The 23,050-nt window shown below is 50.1% G+C and overlaps 1 protein-coding gene and 1 long non-coding RNA gene across 2 annotated transcripts in view; one reads left to right on the plus strand and one right to left on the minus strand.

Annotated features, from left to right (window-relative positions):
• Nucleotides 1–23,050, plus strand: part of C1QL1 (complement C1q like 1) — a 64,868-nt gene that overhangs the window by 25,306 nt on the left and 16,512 nt on the right. The gene's annotated exons all lie outside the window — the stretch shown is intronic.
• Nucleotides 9,337–15,090, minus strand: LOC122457673. Its single transcript, XR_006277331.1, has 3 exons — nt 14,982–15,090; nt 11,899–11,903; nt 9,337–9,356 (listed from the first exon to the last, which is right to left on the minus strand). It is a non-coding gene; the product is annotated as an uncharacterized LOC122457673 (long non-coding RNA).

A 23,050-nucleotide genomic window follows, 5' to 3' on the forward strand; every position in this document is an offset into this window, starting at 1 on the left:
TCCACCCTTTGCAGTCCTTGGAGAAATCACTGGTCACTGCTTCCTACACCCCCAAAAATACCATGGGACATCATGGGGCACATCAGTACCCCTACCACTCCATGCCAAGGGACAGCAAGGAAAACCACAGCTTCACAGAGACTGACCTGTGAGAACCACGGCTGGGGTATATGTAGCCACAATGGACTACATTTGGGCACTGAAATGGGCATAGCTGTTTGCTTTCTTTCTAATTTGAAATTATCACCCCATGAATTATGTTAAAAATTTTCATGACATTGCCGGTGGGGAGTTTTCCTCATTGATTTTCTGTACTGGTTTTTCCCATGCAATAAAGTTCTGTTTTTTGGGGAATCAAATTATCTTTATTAGTTCACAACAAATATTGCAGAATGGATAGCAGCAGTCAAAGCAAATTGTATTTGCAAATGAACCCCAAGCACCACAGAATTCATAGCTTCAGGAAAACACCCAGCCATATTTATAAATGTACAACAAGTACCACAGAATTCAGAGTTTAAGGAAAACACACATCATAGTTATAAATGCACAGCATACACTACACTGTTCTTAGCAGCACTCAAAGCTGCAGGCCAGAGAACGGTCCAGCACAGAACACTGCTGGGGCTGACTGTTAAAAGTGCTCTTTCAAAGCCTCCCTCAACCACACAGCTCTACGCTGAACTCTTGTACTGACCCTGGTATCTGGCTGTTCAAAGGCAGCAGACAGCCACTCCCCATCCGCCCTCTACTCTGGCAGCAGCTTTTCCCCCTTTGCCTTACAGATTTCATGCAGGACTCAAGAGGCAGCTATAACACTGGAATATCTTCCTTACTGAATCTAGTGAGTAAACACCGCCAGCGTCCCTTCAGTCTACCAAAGGCACATTCAACTGTCCTTCTGCACCTGCTGAGCTGGCAGTTGAGTCTTTCCTTGCTGCTGTCAAGGTGGCCGGTGTACGGCTTAATGAGCCAGGGGAGCAATGTGTGGGCTGGGTTCCCTAGGATCACTCTTGGCATTTCAGTTTTGCCAGTGGTAATCCGCCAGTCGGCAAAGAAAGTCGCTGCTTGCAGCTTCCTAAATAGTCCTCCGTCCTTAAAGATGCAAGCATCATGCACCTTCCTTGACCAGCCAACACTGATGTCAGTGGAGCGTCCTGGGTGACCCACCAGTGCTTGCAACACCATAGAAAAGTCACCCTTTCTGTTTGATATACTCTGTGGCAAGGTGGACTAGTGCCAAAATAGGCTGTGCATGTCATCTATTGCTCACACACACAGTTCAGGAGCCCCATTGCTGCAAAACCATCCACTATGACCTACACGTTGCCCAGAGTCACAGTGCTGTGTAGCAGGAGATAGTTAATGGCCCTGCACCCTTGCATGACAACAGCCCCACAGTGGATTTTCTAGCTCCAAAATGAGCAATCCAGCATTGCAAGCTTCCAGAATGCGATCACCTCTCGCTTCCCCACTGTCAATGCCATGCCCCTCTTGATCTGCTGATCACAAACAGAAAAGAATTGGTAGGGGAAGTAGAAGTGGGTGGCAACCTGGGCAGCAGTGACCATGAGATGGATGAGTTCAGGACCCTGACAAAAGGAAGAAAGGAGAGCAGCAGAATATGGACCCTGGACTTCAGAAAAGCAGACTTTGGCTCCCTCAGGGAACTGATGGGCAGGATCTCCTGGGATGCTAATACGAGGGGGAAAGTTGTCCAGGAGAGCTGGCTGCATTTTAAAGAAGCCTTATTGAGGGTGCAGGAACTAACCATCCTGATGCGCAGAAAGAATAGCAAATATGGCAGGCAACCAGCTTGGCTTAACAGTGAAATCTTCGGTGAGCTTAAACACAAAAAGGAAGCTTACAAGAAGTGGAAACTTGGACAGATGACTACGAAGGAGTATAAAAATATTGCTCAAGCATTCAGGGGTGTAATCAGGCACAATTGGAATTGCAGCTAGCAAGAGATGTGAAGAGTAACAAGAAGGGTTTCTACAGGTATGTTAGCAACAAGAAGGTCAGGGAAAGTGTGGGACCCTTACTGAATGGGGGTGAGAGGCAACCTAGTGACAGACGATGTGGAAAAAGCTGACATACTCGATGCTTTTTTTGCCTCGGTCTTTACAGACAAGGTCAGCTCCCAGATGGCTGCACTGGGCAGCACAGTATAGGGAGGAGGTGATCAGCCCTCAGTGATGAAAGAACAGGTTATGGACTATTTAGAAAAGCTGGACATGCACAAGTCCATGGGCCCAGATCTAATGCATCTGAGGGTGTTGAGGGAATTGGCTGATGTGATTGCAGATCATTGGCCATTATCTCTGAAAACTCGTGGCAATCGGGGGAGGTCCCAGACAATTGGAAAAAGGCTACTGTGGTGCCCATCTTTAAAAAAGGGAAGAAGGAGAATCCGGAGAACTACAGACCAGTCAGCCTCACCTCAGTCCCTGGAAAGATCCTGGAGCATGTCCTCAAGGAAACCATTTTGAAACACTTAGAGGAGAGGAAGGTGATCAGGAACAGTCAACATGGATTCATGAAGGGTGTGTCACACCTCATCAACCTGATTGCCTTCTATGATGAGATAACTGGCTCTGCGGATATGGGAAAAGCAGTGGACGTGATATATCTTGACTTTAGCAAAGCTTTTGATATGGTCTCCCACAGTATTCTTGCCAGCAAGTTAAAGAAGTATGGATTGCATGAATGGACTATAAAGTAGATAGAAAACTGGCTAGATTGTCGGGCTCAATGGGTAGCAATCAATGGCTCGATGTCTAGTTGACAGCTGGTATCAAGCAGAGTGCCCCACGGGTTGGTCCTGGAGCTGGTTTTGTTCATCATCTTTATGAATGATCTGGATGATGGGGTGGATTGCACCTTCAACAAGTTTGTGGATGACACTAAGCTTGGGGGAGAGGTAGATAAGCTGGAGGGTAGGGATAGGGTCCAGAATGACCTCGACAAATTGGAAGATTGGGCACAAAGAAATCTGATGAGGTTCAATGAAGACAAGTGCAGAGTCCTGCACTTAGGACAGAAGAATCCCCTGCACTGCTACAGGCTGGGGACCAACTGGCTAAGCAGCAGTTCCACAGAAAAGGACCTGGGGATTACAGTGGACAAGAAGCTGGATAGGAGTCAGCACTGTGCCCTTGTTGCCAAGAAGGCTAACAGTATATTGGGCTGCATTAGTAGGAGCATTGTCAGCAGATCGAAGGAAGTGATTATTCCCCTCTATTCAGTACTGGTGAGGCCACATCTGGAGTATTATGTCCAGTTTTGGCCCCGCCCCCCACTATAGAAAGGATGTGGACAAATTGGAGAGAGTCCCGCAGAGGGCAACAAAATGATTAGGGGATTGGGGCACATGACTTATGAGGAGAGGCTGAGGGAACGGGGCTTATTTAGTCTGCAGAAGAGAAGAGTGAGGGGGGATTTGATATCAGCCTTCAACTCCCTGAAGCGGGGTTCCAGAGAGGATGGAGCTCGGCTGTTCTCCGTGGTGGCAGATGACAGAACAAGGAACAATGGTCTCAAGTTGCAGTGGGAAAGATCTAGGTTAGATATTAGGAAACACTATTTCACTAGGAGGGTGGTGAAGCACTGGAATGGGTTCCCTAGAGAGGTGGTGGAGTCTCCCTCCTTAGAGGTTTTTAAGGTCAGGCTTGACAAAGCCCTGGCTGGGATGATTTAAGTGGGGATTGGTCCTGCTTTCAGCAGGGGGTTGACTAGATGACCTCCTGAGGTCCCCTCCAACCCTGATATTCTATGATTCTATGATTCAATGCAGCGCTTGTTCTGGTGTCACTGCATTGCAGGGCTGGGGCGAGCTCGGCACACGGATCCAGGAATGTGGCCTTTCACATCAGAAAGATCTGCAGCCACTGCTCCGCTTCCCACTCCTGCTTACACTGCAATCCCACCAGTCAGTGCCCAGAACCAGTGCTCCACCGTCTGCAGCTGCTCCGTTTTGCACTATGTCCCTCTATAAACGGTCCTCCATGAAATCCTCCTGTTCCCATTTGCTGCCGAACTTCCTGCGGGCCTGCAAATCAAGGAGAATTGTGCGTCTTGTACGTGCAACATTCACGAGGACCATGCAGAGCTCCGCAGCTCCATGCTGCCCTCAGAGACGGCAGAGTCCGAAAAGTGCTGTGCGGGTTTGTGGAATTTTTAAGAAAAGGCACAAAAATTATGGGCTATGGGTATCATTATGGGATGGAGAAAGTTGCATACTGGAAGCTTGACCCCTAGCGCCGAGAGATCCTGCGTGAGTCATTTCTATCCCACACACACTGTGAAAATTTCCCAAAAGGCCTTGTGTTGGATGGTGGCACGGGGCACACTAAGGTACCTACCCACGATGCACTGCACTTTGCATCTACACAAGTGCTTCTGGTGGGTATGCACAGAGCCAGCCCAAGCAGTCACGTATGCACGTGCACAAGCGAGATACAAACTTTGGTGGCTATACACTGACGTAACTTGCATCGTCCATAGTTTGTAGTGTAGACAAGGCCTAAGATGCCCCAGCTCAGAGGAAATGCATCTCCTGTCTTTCTCTAGGGGACATCTCATCTTGCATTAGGTTACCCCAGGGGTCTCCAGCTTATTCATCGTGTGGGACACACCTTAGCAGATAGATTTTCTGGACACCTCCTTTCCCTGTGCCAGGGGCCAGAATTTTAAAAGAACTCTGCATCCCTGGTACCTGCTCGTGAACGGCAGCTGGGCCCTGGGGAAGATCTGGTACAGCTGTAGGTGCTGAGCCCAGGACAATGTAGCCCTGAGTGACCAGAGGCTCTGTACCATGGACCCCACTGTGGGAACTGCTGCTTCCACCACTGCTTAAGGCTGAGCAAACAGGAACCCCCTGGAAAGGAAGTGAACAACCCAGGTGTGCAATCGGCCTCTTGTTACTGTGAGCTGGGCCAAGAAAACTCTCAGCAATTACTCCAGCTGCTTGGGAGAGTCACCAAGTTCAATGTGGAGATGCAGTCACCCTCCCCCACAAAAGCCCTGTACAGTGGAATCGCATCTTATGCGGGGGTTAGGTTCTAAAGTCCACGCATAAGGCGAAAATCGCATATAATCAAAATTACCCTTGAAAATCCCTTAAATGACCCATAAAGTACAGTATACCCTCCATCACATTATAATTGGGATCGGCATCCATAGCGCTGCGGATCCATGAGAACGTAATCCTTGTGTACGTGGCCTTGAAACAGCGAATCACACCTTGGTCGAGAGGTTGGAGGATAGAGGTGGTATTGGGGGGAGAAAGACGACTTTAACTTCATTATGCGCAAACCAGAGTGCCACAGGATAGCCAGGAGCATTGTCTACCATCAGCAGCACTTTAAAGTCAAGTACTTTCTCTTTGAGGTACTCCTTGACCTCCGGAATGAAACACTTGTCGAACCGATCCAGAAATAATGCTGCCATCACCAAATCCTTTTTATTTGATTGCCAGAACACAGGCAGGAGATTTTTGTTCTTGCCTTTTGCAGCCCCTTAGAGCAAGCCCGGCTTTATTGAATGCCCAGCTGCATTGCCATAAAATAACACAGTCACACAGTCTTTAGCTGCTTTGAAGCCAGGGGCTTGTCCTTCTGATTTCGAAATGTAAGTGTGGTTGGGCGTTTTTTCCAGAAGAGCCCAGTTTCGTCAGCATTAAAAACTGGTTCCGGAAGATAGCCCTTTTCTTCTAGGATTTTCTTTAATTGTTCGGGTAGGCTTTTGCTGGCTCTTCATTGGCAGACGCAGCTTCACGAGTAGTCTGCACGTTTTTGAGGTTGAAGCGGTTCCTAAAACTGTTAAGCCAACCTTGTCTGGTTTTGAATTCCTTCTCATCAGAAGGCTGTCCCTCTTCAGCGGGAGGTTTGAACAGCATGTAGAGGCTAAGAGCCTTTTCTCGCAACATGTTGCCATCAATAGGCACATGTTTACGGTTCATGTCTTCCAGCCATAAGTTTAATGCCTTTTCAGTCTTCACTAAAGTCTTATCATGTACCTGGCTCGTCACCTTAGCAGTTATTGGAGCACTTGATGCCACGGCTTGATGAATTTCTCTCTCTCGAATCTTGATGGCACAGATGCTAGATTCGTTGCGGCCATATTTACATGTTGCATTGGAGACCGATATACCGTCTCTCAATAAGTCCAATACAGCCAGTTTTTCTTCCAGCATTGGAACAGATCACTGTTTCTTCGGTTGAGCACCAGATGAAGTAGTTGGCTGGCATTTAGTGGCCATGTTGTTACAGAAAAATACATATCTGTAAACACTAGAATCACACTCAGCGCATCGAGATGCTCACACTGTGAGAGGTGAGCGGGAACTGAGACCAACTGAAGAAACAACAGATTCACGTCTCCCATCTCACATTCACTCCGGGGCATACCTCATTGAGTGGAATGGTGGGCAGAATCACCTGCACTATTTACAGGTATCTTGTTATTTTTCTTTTTTTTGCTGAGCGCGTATAGTTGAATTCGCGTAAGTTAAATACGCGTATGATGCGACTCGCCTGTAATCCAGGAGCTGCGAGGGGCCCGATCCGGGACCAAATTTAACCAAGCCAAAGCTGAGCCAAGGCTATTTTGAGGGCTGCGAGAGGTTCCAAGCTGGGACGTGCAGGTGTCAGCCTGATGGGCCTTTGGAGGCAAGGAAACAAAGGCAAGCGGTGGGCAGGGAGGCTGAGCCCTCTCTAAATGCCCTGATCTTTGCTGCCATCGCCTTCGCGTTCCATGGCTGCAGCTGATCCTGGATGGGCCTGGAGAATCCCTCTCTGGAATCAGGATCATAGGATCACCGGAGGAGGCCCCAAAGAATCCAGCCCAAGCTTCCCCACACTCGGCTCAGGTGCTCTTGGCATGTGACTGAGTGTTGGGCTTTCCCCCGGCCATCTCCACCTCTCTCTGGCCTGGCTGCGCTATTGGTTTGTGCAGCACAGTGGTTCTCAACCGCTTCCGTACCGTGACCCTCGCTCCTGCATGGCAATCCTGCCCCCCTCCCAGCTAACCTGGACCTACTTGGGGCCCCTTCCATTTAGCAATAGAGGAGGGTCAGAAGGGTCAAGACTCTGGGGAGGGGGGGTCAGAGCTCCAAGGCTGAAGACCCATGGTGTAGGGAGACATTTATTCTCCCTCCCATCCAAGGGTCCCAGGTGACCCATGTGACTGCAAGTGACAGGAGGAAAGTGACCGCACATTCCAGTGCTTTCAGGACAGGCACCAGGCTTCATCACCTGTCCCGAGTGCTTTTGTGGCCACAACTGAAATGTGCTGGGCTTCCAGCATCTTCTGTTCTGTGGGAAGCTTTACCATGACTGCTCCCCCATCCATCCAACCTCATGCATCCAGACCCCCTCATACCCAGACCCTCTCACCGAGCCTCACCAACCTACACTCAGAACCTCCCCCCCAAAATGAGCCCCACTCCCCCTGCACTTGGACCACCCTGACGAGCCACCCATACCCGGATCCCTACCCCACTGAGCCCCAACCAGCTGCACCTGGATCCCCACCCCATGAGCCTCACTCCCCCAGCATCCAGACCCTCCACTGATCCCACACACACCCAGGCCCCCTGCTGAGCTCTATCCCCCCACGTCTAGACCCCCCTGACAAGTCCCACTCCCCCTGCACCTGGACCACCCCAACAAGCCACCTGCACCCAGACCCCCACCCTATTGAGCCCCAGCAACTGGAACCCCCCCCAATGAGTCCCCTACACTCAGGCCCTCCTGCTGAGCTCTATCCCCCCCGCACATCCAGACCCCTAGCCACATTCACCTGGACCCCCTGAAGGGTTGTATTACCATTGCACCCAGAACCCTCCAACAAGCCCCTGTGCATCCAGAGCCCCCCAGCCCCGCCCACACCCAGATCCCCTACTGAGCCGACCTCACCCAGATTGTCCCACACAGAACCCTCTCAGCCCACCTGGTGGACCTGGCATGGAGGGGCAGGACCCTGGGGTGTTTCTGGGGTAGGCCTGGTCCTTGCGCTGTGTCAGGGTTGGGTGCAGCCTCACTGCTGAGTCTGTGTCCTGTGGGGAGTTGTACAGTGATCTCCCACCTCTGGGCAGCCAGTGGCCTATGCTCCCCGAACGCCATGCTGGAGACTCCACATTTATTTGACAAATAAAATTTGCAGAATTTTAAAATATTGTGTGCAGAATTTTTAATGTTTTGGAGCAGAATGCCCTCAGGAGTCCCGCCCTGGTGACTCTACACCTCGAAGGGTAGATGCTTCGAGGCACAGGGGGCTGCACCTGGCCTGCTGGCTCCCTGTCTGCCAGAGGCTGCCCTGCCAGGTTCTGCTGCAGAGGTTGGAGGGTCAGAACAACAGCAAGGACAACTGCTTGAAAGGGGGTTCCAAAGAGGATGGATCTAGACTGTTCTCAGTGGTGGCAGACGACAGAACAAGGAGTAATGGTCTCAAGTTGCGGTTGGGGAGGTTTAGGTTGGCTATTAGGAAACACTATTTCACTAGGAAGGTGGTGAAGCACTGGAATGGGTTACCTAAGGAGGTGGTGGAATCTGCTTCCTTTTAAGTTTTTAAGGTCAGGCTTGACAAAGCCCTGACTGGGATGATTTAGTTGGGGATTGGTCCTGCTTTGAGCAGGGGGTTGGACTCGATGACCTCCTGAGGTCACTGCCAACCCTGATAGTCTATGATTCGATGATCCTAAGGACAGTGCAGCTTGTCTCCTAGGCTCGGGCGCTGCACCTGGCCCACTGACTCCCAGTGTGATCCCCCAAGACAGGAACTGGGCCAGAAACAGCGGGGTCCCAATCCTGCAATCAGCTCCTCAGACTTCGGGGTGGGGGCTTGGCAGGCACCATATGGCTGCCTGTGGGAAGCTCAGGGCCAGGTGCGGGCCTTGGACTCCTGTGTGGAGACAGGCAGGCAGGGGTAGCAGTCAAAGGGTGGATTTTAAACTGGTGGCTACTCCTGGAGCTCTGACGCATGCAGCCCCCTTTCCCTCTCACTGCCCCCCAAGGGCCAGGCCTGTCCGTGTGCTCCCATGCAGCCAGACAGGCTGAAACCCGGCAGCCTGGTTCCAGGATTCTGCTGTGCGGCAGACAAGAAATAACGTAGCAGCTTCATTCCTGTGACAAACAGCTGGGTCCCCTGTGATCACTGGGAGATGAGTAACCAGGAAAGACAGCAGCCTCTGTGCTGTTTGCTCAGCCGCTCCGTTCGGTGGATTTTACACCAGCCCCCGGTTTCATTCCCCGCTTGGATTGACACCGTGTAACTGCCTTGTGAGACAGCCTGGGTGGGGGAGGGAATGTCTTTTGTTGGCCCAACTCCTCTGGAGAAATAGACACGCTTTGGAGCTCCACAGACGAAGAGGAAGAGGAAAGAAGAGCTCTGTAGCTCGAAGGCTTGTCTCTCTTACCAACAGCAGCTGGTCCAGTAACAGACATTACCTCACCCACCTTGTCTCCCTGACATCCTGGGGCCAACACAGCTACAACTACCCTGCAACCAACTGCCCCCTGGCCATTCTCAGGGGAAGCTGGGGGCTTTGCCAAAGGGGTAGATGGCAGGTGGCCTCAGAGGAAGTGTGGAAAGCTGTTAGGGATTGTGGGTAAGCACATTACCTGTGTCTCTCTGTCCCAATGCTCAGCAGCAGTGAGAGAGTTAAACCATCTCTAGGTTTCAGAGCTAAGTCCCATGGGGATAAATGGGGTTGTTCACCCCCACCCCCCCCGAGCTGTTGTTTCAGGCTGTCTGCAGACCCCGTCAGTGTCGCTGCCTCCCACACTCAGCTCACTCCCTCTTTTGCAACCACAAGGCTGGGGCCGTATCTCTGCAAGAAAACCTCGGCTCATGGACACGGTTCTGCGGCAAGTGCTGGACCAGCTGCTGGGAACGCTGTTAGGAACCACCTGGCTCCATCCAAACCCTTTTTACCAAAGAAACAAAAACAAATGAGGAATTTCCATGCCAGACTGGGTCTGCCAGTCTCATGGCAGCAGCACATCTGGTGTGGAAGGCCCCGGCCAGGCAGAAACCCCCCGGCACAGAGTCAGCACAATTCCGCCTTAACTCTGAATTTCCTGGACGTGCTGCTTCAACGTCCACCTCACTGCTACCATGCTCCATTTTCACTGTTCTTTATAAAGCACAGGGTGAGATTCTGAAATGCTTCCCAAGGCACCGCACAACTCTGTAGCAATGACACTCATTTACACCAGCTGTGGATCCAGCTCAGGTGTGGGACCCGAGTCCTCACTGCATTAATCCAGTTACTGTCTGTGTCCCCCCTTGAAATCAGTTGTGACACAGGAGTAACACAGTGGTGACCCAGGACCTTTATCTAGAGGAGACCGGGGGCCGGATCCTCAAATGGCACAAATTGGTGTATTGACTTCAATGGAATGATGCCAATTACCCAGCGGAGACTCATTCTCTTCTCAGACACAGTCGTCCAGATTCACTGGTGTGCTCCGGTAATGCAAAGCAGTCACAAGCCAGTTTCAATGTTTGCTGGCTTTGATGGAGTTACACCGAGTTACACCAGCTGAAGAGCCAGCCTGGGCTGCACTTAGTAACCCAGCTCTGAGCTTCCTCGTTAAGGCAAATGAAGCCCAAGGTGCTAAGTGCAAAGGGTGCGCACCTGCGAACTCAGTGACATACATGGACCAGACCTAGAGCCCAGCACCCAGCACTGGGGCAGACTTTCACAGGGGTGCATGCTGGACTCTGAGCTCTTGGCAATCTGGCCTGTCGAGTCTGATTCTTCTCTTCTGTCCTGATGTTAGCAGGTGTGATGTGTATACTACTAGGCTCAGTGCTTTAGAAATCCATACGACGTCTGCGGCCGGCTATGTAACACCTGTCTGTACAGCATTAAATTAGCAAACAGCTTTCACCCTCAGGGCTTTGCACAATACAGGAGATTCCAAAATAGATCATTTCACCCAGCTCTTAGGTGGCACCCAGAAGCTGCTGCACTCACACAGCAACACAACAAAAGAGCTGATGCCCAGAGGAGATGGTAAGGGGATGGGCAGGTTATAATACCCCAACTGAAATTTGGCCCTGGCAATGGCGTTACCCCCTAACTTCTGCACACAGTTTACACGTCCCATTAAAGGCAACAAGCCCCAAGGAACTGAGTGTCACGTGTGCGTGGCAGGGTCCATATTGTTACCAGTATTACAGTATGCCACAGTCACTGGGACCTATGCTCCCAGCTCAATCGGGCACTGCTGGGAATCCATCCGAAACCACAAAACCCAAAGAGCAGGAGAAGAAACAGAGGAGCAGGTACCTGCCCAATGTCACTAGCATAACCAAGAATAGAACCCAGGAGTCCTGGCTCCTGGTCCACGCAGTCAAACTGCCCCACTTGAACTGTACAATACCTCCCCTCCCAGCCCAGCCAGGCACCGGGGCAGAGGAATGGGCACCTCCTAACAGTGTTTCCTTGGGTGTCTTTCATCCAAAGCCTATTCCGAGGGCTCCTGTTTCCATTAGGTACTCAGTCCATGGCAGTGCACAGGGTGCTAGGTGTGGCTGCCGCTGGTCTGTGCAGTAGGTTGCAGAAAGGGGTATTTATCCACAACCTAAAAGTGTCCCGTGATACCCCTGGCTGGGCTGTCAGCGGCGGACAGCAGCAGATCACTGCACCTTAAAGCCAGGCTCCCTGCTCTGGTCGGTGGGGCTATAGCAGGCTCAGGCTCATCCCCTGTATCTGTGACCCAGCCCTGCAGGAGGGGCTCAGAGTGCCACACAGCGTGGCATGGCGTGGGGGGAGTTACAGCCTCCCCCTGAGCTTCAGGGGTCAAATACCTGGCCAGGCTGCTGCTTGTGACACAATACCCTGAGGGGAGGTCACTGGCAGCAGGGATCAAACCCGGACCCCCCAACTCTAGCTCCTGGAGCTGGCGCAGATGGCGGAAACTCCTGCTGCTAGAGCTAAAGGCCTTGGCTTTGCTCACTGTGCTGACAGCCCACCCAGAGACCAGAGGTAGAGTGAGCCGTCACTTCAGCCCTGGCTAGTTTGGTTTTTAGCCTCCCAGTCTTGCCTGGCGTCAATCTGCCCTTCTGCAAAACAGGAGCAAACCCTGGGGCCAAGAAGCCTCCTGACCTAACGAATTTGCAAAACTGGGGCCATTGTTTTGCCTCCAGCACTTCTGGGCTGGGGGAACAGAGCCTGAGAGCCTGGTGCACAGGTGAGGAGTTCAGGGCAGGCAGCCCAGTCCTGGACTTTGCTAATTAAAAGCCAGGGTTCTCCCGCTGTGCAGCGCTTAGCGTGTGAACTTTAACCCTGCTAAAATACAACTCATTGCAGACCCAATGCCCCTGGAGTTATTTACCCTGTGGAGCAGCCTCCACCGGCGAGACGGAGCACCCCACCTAGAAACACCGGGGGCAGGGTGGGGAGACCCAACGCCAGGTTGTTCTTCCACATCAGGCAGAGCGGAGACCTGACTCCACACCCTCACATCTGGGGGAGCGTCCCAGCGCTGGGCTAAAGGTTATACCGGGGGCGGCGGGGGGGAGCGTCTCCCTGGGTGTTTGAACAAAAGAACTTAGGCTGCCACCTGCGATGAGGGGTCACGGCTGAGAATCACAAGCAGAGGTGCCTAGAATCCTTTGAGGGCAGGGCTTAGGGCATCCCCCTCTCCTTGGCATTTCCTAGTGCCTAGTGTAGGTGGCTTCCCACTCAGCATCTGGATCCCATCCTCACGTGTCTAACTCTCCTAGGCCTGCACAGGGAGCTGGATTCTGTAGGCAGCAGGGCACCGAGTCTAAGGAAGGAGCAGTGGACACTCCCTATAAGTGCGGGAGCCACTGGCATCTGAACTGTAGCCTTGTCCCCTCTCACTGCCCCTCCTGCCCCAAGCCAGCCCCCCACTCACTCCTCTCCATCGCTCGCCCTTTCGGCCAGTAGAAAGAGGGAGGGCATAGCACTCTCACTTTTAAAAGTGATGGGGCCAAGGCCCACCCTATTCTGGCCCCTCTGCTCTAAGGCCCCTTTGTGGAGCTAGCTCTTATTCCCTGCCCTAGCTGGTAGATCAGACCTGCTTTTAGTGCACCTGCAAGACTGACGTGTTAGGGCTAATGAGAACCCAATGAAGATTGTGGGAAGGGGGGTTGTGGGGTGGGGCATGTGTGTGTGTGTGTGACAGAGAGAGACTACATTGACAGATACATTTCCATACCCCAGCCTCTGAATGCGCTTGCATTTGCCAGGTGCAATGGCCTGTGTGTGCACTGCCAGTTGTCTAGCACCAGGGATGCACAAGGACAAGCATTGTCCCTTCTGTGCCCTCCAGCAAGGCCGGGTTCAGTCTGGTGGGAGAGGGAGGCTGGCAGCATTTTGGGTGCACTCTTTGTCTATTTAGTTCCTGCCCTTTACTGTTTTGCCAACACCCTGGCCCAACGCCAGCCATTCTATTGTTAAACTACCGTGATTATTTCAGTTCCAGTTTTTAAACATGAGGAACCAACTGTAATGGAGAATAAAAACTGTTTAATTTTGGCACATAACTGGTAGTAATACACATAGTGATGGTATGGATTTAATGACCTAATAGGTACTCTTATTAATAGGTACACCACTGCGCATATGCAGAATTCATGTCCCCTGCAAATTTCTTTGCTTCCCCTCAGAAAAAATGACATTCTAACGTGGAAGCTGCAAGAGCAGTCACACCTCACTCCCTAGCTGCTCAGGTACATCATTTCAGGCACCTGGAGTAGCTGGTGGAGAGGGAAATCACTGCAGAGCTAATCCCAGCTGGGCTGGAGGCAGGAGAGGACAGGACTTCCTCTTCCCCTGCAAGGAGTGTCTGGGGCAGTGTCAGACTCACCCCCAGAAACCTCCCCCAGCTGCAGGAAGCTCAGCATCCTCCCCTGCTTCTTCCCCCATCGTTCCTCAGCTGCTGGGGGAGGGATCACTGTATGGGGAGCTGCTCCCTCATCCACCCAACTCCCTTGCAACTGGACCTACTATACCCAGACACCCACACCAAGCCTCCCCCCATATACGCAGAACTGCCCTAGCGCTCCATACCTGAACCCCACCCCATTGAACCTCAAACCTTGCATCTGGAGCCCCCTGCACCCAGACCCCCTGCCTCCGGACCCCCACCCCTGCAGCCAGACCACCCCGCACTGAGCTCCCTGCACTCAAACCCCCACTCTGACGATCCCCACACCCCTGCACCACTCTGAGCCCCCACATCCAGACCCCCATGCCATTGACTCCCAGTTAGCTACATCCAGACCCCCACCCCACCAAGCCCCACTCCCCCAGCACCCAGACCCTTCCTGCTGAGACCCCCACACCCAGACCCCTCTGCTGAGCCGCAACCACTTTCACCTGGAAGCCACTGCAGAGTCCCATTGCTCCTGCACCTGAACCCCCCGCGCCCCCAATGAGCCTCTGTGCATCCAGACCCCCACCTAGATCCACCCCCACTGAGCTGCCTGCACCCAGATTGTCCCACACAGAATCCTCTCACTTGACACCTGGATCCCCCCACACTGAGCCCCTCCACACTTGGATCCTGCCTGGTTGAGCCTGCCTGCCCCACACCTGGTGCACCGGGTCCAAAGGGGCAGGACCCCAGGGTGTTTCTGGGGCAGGCCTAGGTCATGTGCTGTGTCAGGGTTGGTTTAATCCTCACCACTGAGTACGTCTCCCCAGGATGGGGAGGCTGCAGGGTGATCTCCCACCTTGATGCACTGCCGTGCTGGAGCCTCTGCATTTATTTATTGACAAATAAAACTTGCAGAATTTTGCAGAATTTAAAAATATTGTGTGCATAATTTTAAATGGGGGGGGGAGAATTTTTAATTTTTTGGCACAGAATGCCCGCAGGAGTAACCTAATTACCTGCAGTTGTGGTATGCGGTGTTGTGTAGCCATGTCAGTCCCAGGATGTCAGAAAGACAAGATGGAGGAAGGAATATCTTTTATTGGACCAACTTCTATTGGCCACACAGAGCTCTTCTTCAGGTCTGGGAAAGGTACTCGGGGTGTCACAGCAAAATGCAACGTGGAACAGGTTGTTTCGCATAAGTAATTAGCACATATGTAAGGGACCATTCTAGGCGAAGTGACCCTCCGCAATCATATGGCAAAAAGGGGGGTCAGTGGGTTTCAGATTGTGGTAATAAGCCATAAACCGGTGCCTCTGTTCAGTCTGTGATGTTCAGTGTTTAGCGAAGTTATGAATTTAAGCGTCCAGGCTCGTCTTTTGAAAGTGTTGTGCAGGTTTCCTGTCAGGGTGAGGACTGACAGGCTACACAATGCTAAGCTATCTATTCCACGGTGCATTTAGCTGTGACACTCCGAGTAGCTTTCCCAGACCTGACGAAGAGCTCTGTGTGGCTTGAAAGCATGTCTCTCTCCCCAACAGAAGTTGATCCAATAAAAGATATTACCTTCTCCACATTATCTCTCGTGTTTGGTGAAGGCAGTTTTGAGTGTGTTAAGGTGTATATCCCGGACTTTCTCCTCAGAGCATATTCTGTGGTATCTGACTGCCTGGCTCTAGATAACAGATTTCTTGGTGTGTTTGGGGTGGTTACTGGATCTATGAAGGTACGTGTGGTGATCCCTGGGTTTCTTCTACATAGTTAGTTGTCTGTAGAGTTCTATCGTTCAAGCTGATCATGGTGTCCAGGAAGTTGATGCTAGTGTGGAAGTGTTCAAGAGAGAGTTTAATTGATGTGTTGAAGTTGTGGCGGAAATCGATGAGGGAGTTTAGGTCATTTTTCCAGAGGATAAAAATATCATCTATGTATCCCTGGTAGATCACTGGTTTTGTGCTGCATTTCTCCAGAAATTCTTCTTCAAGGTGGCCCATGAAGAGGTTGGTGTATTGGGGAGCCATCCTAGTAGCCATGGCTGCTCCCACAGTTTGGACAAAGTGTTTGTTGTTGAACGTAAAATTGTTATGGGTGAGGATGAAATGGATGAGCTTGGCAATGTGTTTGGGGTGGTGTAGTGAGGTGGAGTGGCCTCCCTACAAACTGGAGAGCGAGGGACCACTACATTCTCCCTAGTAGGTGGAGCCAAATCCACCCCGCCCCCCCCCTTGCCAGAAGTACCAGGGTGGGAGAGGAAGTGTAAAAGAAGAGCCCTGGAACTCAGTTCGGGCTGGACCACCAGAAGGACCAGATGTCTGTTCCAGAGAGCTCAGCCCTCTGCAAGATCGCAGAGCAGCCCCCAAGTGGAGCTGCACCTTGCTGTCAGAGAAGACAGAAGACCCCAAGGAGGGGCTGATGTGGCTGCTGCCTGATTGCGAGGTGATGAGACAGAGCCCCAGCTCAACAGATCACCAGTGACTAAGTGCGGTAGGAAGTAGCCCAGGGGAGCTAGACCTTGATCCACTTGTGCTGCTGGGAAGTGAGACAGTGTGTTTCAGTGGTTTCCCCGCTGACCCAGTGGGTAGGACTGCTCGCCACTTATAGGGCCCTTGGCTGGGAGGTGGTAGATGGGCTTGGCCCGGGTCCCTCTACCCTCTGCTGCCATCACACACCTGTGCATTGCCCTGCCCAGAGTGTCCCCTATTGATTACTGTCTGCCTGTAGTGAGGTGGAGTGGCATCTCTCCCCACTTGAGAGTGTGGGACCACTGCAGGTGGAGATCTGAGTGTTGTCCATTGTCTTGTAGATATTTGAGGCAGGCAGCGATGCCGCCATTGTCAGGGATGTGGATGTAAAGGGAGGAGACATCCAAGGTGGTGAGGAGGGTGTTCTGAGGGAGGTTGTTAATGTTGCGGAGTTTGTGGAGGAAGTCAGTTGTGTCCTGGAGGAAGCTGGGCCTTTGCTTGGTGAGTGGTTTGAGGATGGTTTCTATGAGTCCTGATATTCCTCCAGGCAGAGTGCCATGGCCAGATAGGATGGGTCTGCCTGGGCGCCCTTGTTTGTGTATCTTGGGGAGCATGTAGAAGATCTGTGGGGTAGGTTCATGGGGGATGAGTTGTAGAGTTTCTCTAGGGGCTGTTTGGTGAAGGATTTGATGACACCCTTAAATTTCTGGGTGAACTGTGGTGTGAGGTGTTTTTTGAGTTCCTAATTGTTGCTGGTGTAAGAGAGTTGTTGATTGGGCTCATTAATGTAGTCATCACGATTGAGGCCTAGATGGCACCCCCTTTGCCTGCTGGTTTGATCACTATCTGGTACTTAGATTTCAGGGACAGTATAGCTGTCCTCTCAGTGGTGGAGAGATTGTGATGGATGTGATGTTTGTTAAGGATTTCACAGTCAATTGTTTTCCTGACGCAATCAATGTAAAGATCAACAGTGTGGTTATGTCCACTCTGCCGTGTCCAGTCAGATGATTCTTTTTTCTTAGGATGGTCGGTGGGGATGCGGTAATTGTGAGTGATGTCATTGTTGTGAAAGAATTCTTTGGCAGAAGAATTCTTCTAGTCCTCCACATGATTGTCAGGCACCAGGTTCTGCTGGTGCAGAAGTTCAGTCCCACTTGGGGTTAGTCTGGATAAATTGATGATGTTTGGGTGTCATGTAGTGTCCATGTGGGGGATACTGCTGCCATGGTTTCTCCAGGAAATGGTGTTCTGGGGGTTGTAGGGTAGTTGTAGTTGGTTCCACTTTTTGTTTTTGGGTTGGATGGCTGTCATCAGGTTTTTCTGATAGTTTTTGGATTTCTCACATGATTTCCAGGTGACTTTCCTGATTTCTTTCTTGCAGTGTGTGAGAGCATGTGATGATTTCTTGTTTGATGGGGTCCCTTCTGGATGATGTGAGGTGTAGTAAGTGACTCCTGTTTTTCTGAAGTCCGTCTGCAGAGTTGTTCAGCATGATTGGAGATGTAGGTGTGGTCAGAGGGTTATAGATGGTGACACCTCTGAGGATGTTGTTTTGTTTCTTGCATTTGCTTGGGAAGTCGCTGTCACTATTAAGTTTAGCTGTGGTATTCAGTTACATTTTCTAGTGGCCCAGGTAAGAGAGTGTCAAATCTTGGCATGCTAAATGGTGCTCTCTAGGGCCAAAGGGCTCTTTGGGTGTTTGTTCTCTCATGAGCCTGCACCCGGCCAGGGATCACCATTTTTCCAGAGTGATGTGCTGGACTGTGTCTAGTAATCTCAGAATAAAGGGTTAAGTGTGTGGAGATTTCCAGTGAAATCTTGCAAACCAGTCATCGTACAAATACACTGTAATGCTGTTCAAACAGTGTGCTACTAATATTCATTCTCTTAAAACGATGAGATTCAAATGAGAAGTTAAACTCGCAAGAAATGATTGGACATCAAATTTCCCTTCCTTATGGCCTGGAATTTTGACACTTGCGCCAACAGTCTTTTTGCCCCAGAAAGGGACCAGGCAGCACTCCACCGAGTTAACTAATGAAAGCGTGTCAATTATGGTTCTGTTTATGTCACATAACCATCTGATTAAGTGCCTGATTAGAAGTTGTCAGGGTTCCCGCCCCACTCTGAGCTCTGGGGTACAGATGTGGGGACCCACATGAAAGAACCCCTAAGCTTATTTCCCCAAGGCACAAATTCCTTCCTTGTCCTTGGACAGTATTGCTGCCACCACCAAGTGATTTAGACAAAAATTCAGGAAAAGGGTCACTTGGAGTCTCTTGTTCCCTAAAATATTCCCCCAAGTCCCTGTGCCCCCTTTCCTGGGGAGGCTTGAGAATAATATACTGACCAACTGGTTACAATGTGAGCACAGACCAAACCCCTTGGTTTTTAGGACACTGAAAATCAATCAGGTTCTTAAAAGAAGAATTTTATTTAAAAAAAAATAAAACAATCACACCTGCAAAATTAGGATGGAAGGCAACTTTACAGGGTAAATAAAAAGATTTAAAACACAGAGGATTCCCCTATGACTCTGCTTCCCAGTTACAAAACAGGAATGAAATTACCTCTTAGCATAGGGAAAATTCACAAGCTAAAACAAAAGATAATCTAACACATTTCCTTGCCTTACTTACAATTTTTGTAATCTTAAATGCTTATTTCAGGTATGTTTTCAGGAGATGTTTTTCTGCCTGGTCTCTCTCTTCGTCCAGAGAGGGAATAAACAAAGAGAGCACAAACGAAACCTCCCCCCGCCCCCAGCCCCAGATTTGAAGGTATCTTCTTTCCCCATTGGTCCTTTTGGTCAGGTGCCAACCAGGTTTTTGAGCTTCTTACCCCTTGCAGATAAGCTGCTCAGGAGGAATTTTAAGCTACCCGTAGCTGTATGTTTATGACAGAAGTGCACCACTGTAAATTGACGTGTAGTGACACAGTCTAGCTCCGACCTGTTTAAATGTAGATGAAAAGTTTTTAAATTAAATACATGGCATGATGGTAAATAGGGAAAATAAAGTGAAGTGTGTCTGCCCAGCCCCCATCAATTCAGCCCTCCCAGCCGCCCACCAGTTCTGCCTCTAGCCCCACATCTAGCCAGCCCCCCACCAGTTCTGCCTCTAGCCTCCCATCTGCTCAGCCCCCCCACCAGTTCTGCCTCTAGCCCCGCATCTAGCCAGCCCCCCACCAGTTCTGCCTCTAGCCTCCCATCTGCCCAGCCCCCCACCAGTTCTGCATCTAACCCTCCCCATCTGCCCAGCCCCCAACAGCTGTAGCCCACGCAGCCTCAATCTGCTCCTGCTGGGGCTCTTCACCCCTGTCTTCCAGGTGGAGGGGGGGGGAGCTGCTGTGGAGTCATCCCCCCCAGATGGGTGTTACAGGGAGGGTGGGGGACGTAGCCAGCCCTGCTCACAGGAGGTGGGGGAAGGAGGGAGTGGAGCACTGAGCTCCCTCCACCCCTGCCCTCCCAGTGAGAATAGGCTAGGCTCCTGAGAGAAGCGGGAGCTCTGCTCCCCAGGAGACAGGACGGGGTGGCTGACACCCAGCAGCGGGGGCCAAACGGGAGCCCCTTGCAGCCATACCTGGCCCACAGCCGCCAACTGAAGAACAATGCAGGAAATGAAATACAGTTTGGGGGGCCTTAAAATCTGAGAGCCCCGGCTGCAGCCCCTAAAGCCCCTGTGCTAATCGAGCCCTGCCCTCAAGGCAGCACTGGGCTGGAATCCTTCCCTGCTGGGGTCTATGCTTTCCAGGGGTGGCAAAAAGAGATTCCCTGCCCCCCTTTTTTCTGCCCTCCAATATCACCTCAGGCAGGAGTATGCATGAAGGTGGGAGGGGCCCTTGTAGGGGTGCAAACTAGAGCTGTCGATTAAGCGCAGTTAACTCACATGATTAACTCAAAAAAATTCAGCGCAGTTTTAATCATGCTGGTAAACAATAAAATAGCAATTGAAATGTATTAAATATTTTGGATGTTTTTCTACATTTTTCTATATATTGTATTCTGTGTTTTAACTGAAATCAAAGTGTACATTATTTTTTATTTCAAATATCTGCACTGTAAAAATGATAAACAAAAGAAATAATATTTTTCACTTCACCTGATACAAGTGCTGGAGTGCAATCTCCTTGTCGTGAAAGTGCAACTTACAAATGCAGATTTTTTTGTTAGGTAACTGCACTCAAAACCAAAACCATGTACAACTTCAGAGCCTGCAAGTCCACTCAGTCCTACTTCTTGTTCAGCCAGTCGCTAAGACAAACAACTTACAAAAAAAAACTTTGTTTACACTTACAGGAGATAATGCTGCCTGCTTCTCGTTTACAGTGTCACCAGAAAGTGAGAACAGGCGTTTGCATGGCACTTTTGTAGCCGGCGTTGCAAAGTATTTACATGCCAGATATGCTAAACATTTATATGCCCTTTCATGCTTCGGCCACCCTTCCAGTTGACTATGCTGCTTCCATGCTGATGACGCTCATTAAAAAAAATAATATGTTAATTAAATTTGTGACTGAATTCCTTGGGGGAGAACCGTATATCCCCTGCTCTGTTTTACCTGCATTCTGCCATAGATTTCAGGTTAGAGCAGTCTCGGATGATGACCCAGCACCTGTTGTTCTTTTTAAGAACACTTTCACTGCAGATTTCACAAAATGCAAAGAAGGTACCAATGTGAGAGTTTGAAAGATAGCGACAGCCTCGACCCAAGGTTTAAGAATCTGAAGTGCCTTCCAAACTCTGAGAGGGACGAGGTGTGGAGCATGCCTTCAGAAGTCTTAAAAGAGCAACACTCCAGTGCAGAAACTACAGAACCCGAACCAACCTTCTGCTGGTGGCATCTGACTCAGATAATGAAAATGACCATGTGTCGGTCTCAGGGCCGGCCTTAGGGAAAATGGCACCCTGGGAGAATTTGTATTTTGGTGCCCTCCCCCCATCATTCCTGGCCCCCACGGGCTCCCTGGGTTTTCCACACTCCCCCCCCCCGGGCCCTGCCACCTCCCACAGTGTTTAATTTGTATTGAAAGAGATGCCAGAGTTCAGACATGGCTCAAATTAAGCCTTGGCAGGTCAGCCTGATACTTTAACCAGGACTCCAGGGACTGCTTAGGCACCTGAAAACTCTAAGGTTTTTGCAGATAATAACTTAGGAATTAGCTGACAGGAGCACTGTATCTAATTGTTATATAAAGAAAGAAAAAATATATACAAACTCCAATTAAAGCCACGTTTAAAGTTTATATGTAAATTTAGAAACAATCAGGAGATAATACAGCAAGATATTCCCAATCCCAAACCTTGAGGTGTCAGTTCTAGATCTTTAACGTAGATCTCAGAAACACACGTTTGATACCTTGTACGCTATCTTTATTAGAGATACATAAAAATAAATAAAATCTACTTAAAATCTGTGTTACTGCCATTATCTACTAGTCAATTGTTTTTCACTAAAAACATAATTTTAACATATGTGATTGAGGGTTGTTTTTCTCTTTTATTAAGGAAGGGAATTAATTTTTCTAATTATTTTGGCATTTATGTTTACAGATTACAATCATGTCTGGGATTCACTAACATTTGACTCCATCATTGCTATTGGTATCAGAGCTGGAACTGCATTTATTTTCATGAAAATTTTAAGTTATTTACAGATATAACTAAAAATACAATTTGAAAATAAGCGACCTTCCTCTGCCCCATGTCTAAAGTTCTGTGTTTCACTAACATTTTTAAACTGGCACTGCTACGGTTAGTACAATCTAAAGTTACATTCTAGGAGGATACTATTATTTGATTGTACCACTTTAAATAATGAATGACAAAGCACAATATGATAATAACAGTAATAATAATAATTACTCTGCTAGGACAGATTAGACATTTTAGAACTCAAGACTCAAAGAATTAAATGTAAGCATGAGAGAGAAATAAAATTATGAAATGCACAGACCAGGCAAAAAACTAAAACAACAGCACTCTGAAAGAATAAAATTACAGAGAACATATGTGCATTGCAGGAAGTACCAATAAGTAACAACAGCAACAACAATATGAAGTGAGCTGTAGCTCACGAAAGCTTATGCTCAAATACATTTGTTAGTCTCTAAGGTGCCACAAGTCCTCCTTTTCTTTTTGAGAATACAGACTAACACGGCTGCTACTCTGAAACCTGTCAACAATATAATTATGTGTTGGGGGTGAGTGTGAAAGAGACAGCGTGTGTGAGCTGTGGGAGCGTGTGAGAGACTGTGCGCTGCCCCTTTAAGAGAGTGGCACTCACCAGCTTGAAGGAAAGCTCCTTCAGACACAGCAGCAGCTGCCTGCAGCTCCGCCCCCTCTTGGTGAGCCCTGTCCTCACCCCCCGCACCCGCACTCTGCGGAGATGGGTACATGGGTGGGGGGGGCAGGGGACACCCTGATATCAGAGCCCCTCCTCCCGCCTCTCCCCGTACAGCAAACGGGAAGCTCCCAGGAGCAGTTGGCCAGGGGCAGCTCCAAGGCAGGGGGCAGAGCCGTGGGGCTGAAGACACCAGCAGAGCAGCTGGGGAAGGGGACCCCTGCTCAGAGGCGCCCCATTTATAACGATGCCCTGAGCTTTTGCCCAGTTTGTCCCTATGTAAGGCTGGCCCTGGTCGGTCTGCACTGCTTTGGATTGTTAGAGAGCAGAACCCGTCATCAACATGGACGCAGGTCCCCTGGCATGGTGGTTGAAGCATGAAGGGAC

This window comes from Dermochelys coriacea, chromosome 27 (assembly GCF_009764565.3).
Source record: "Dermochelys coriacea isolate rDerCor1 chromosome 27, rDerCor1.pri.v4, whole genome shotgun sequence".
Lineage (NCBI taxonomy): Eukaryota > Metazoa > Chordata > Testudines > Dermochelyidae > Dermochelys > Dermochelys coriacea.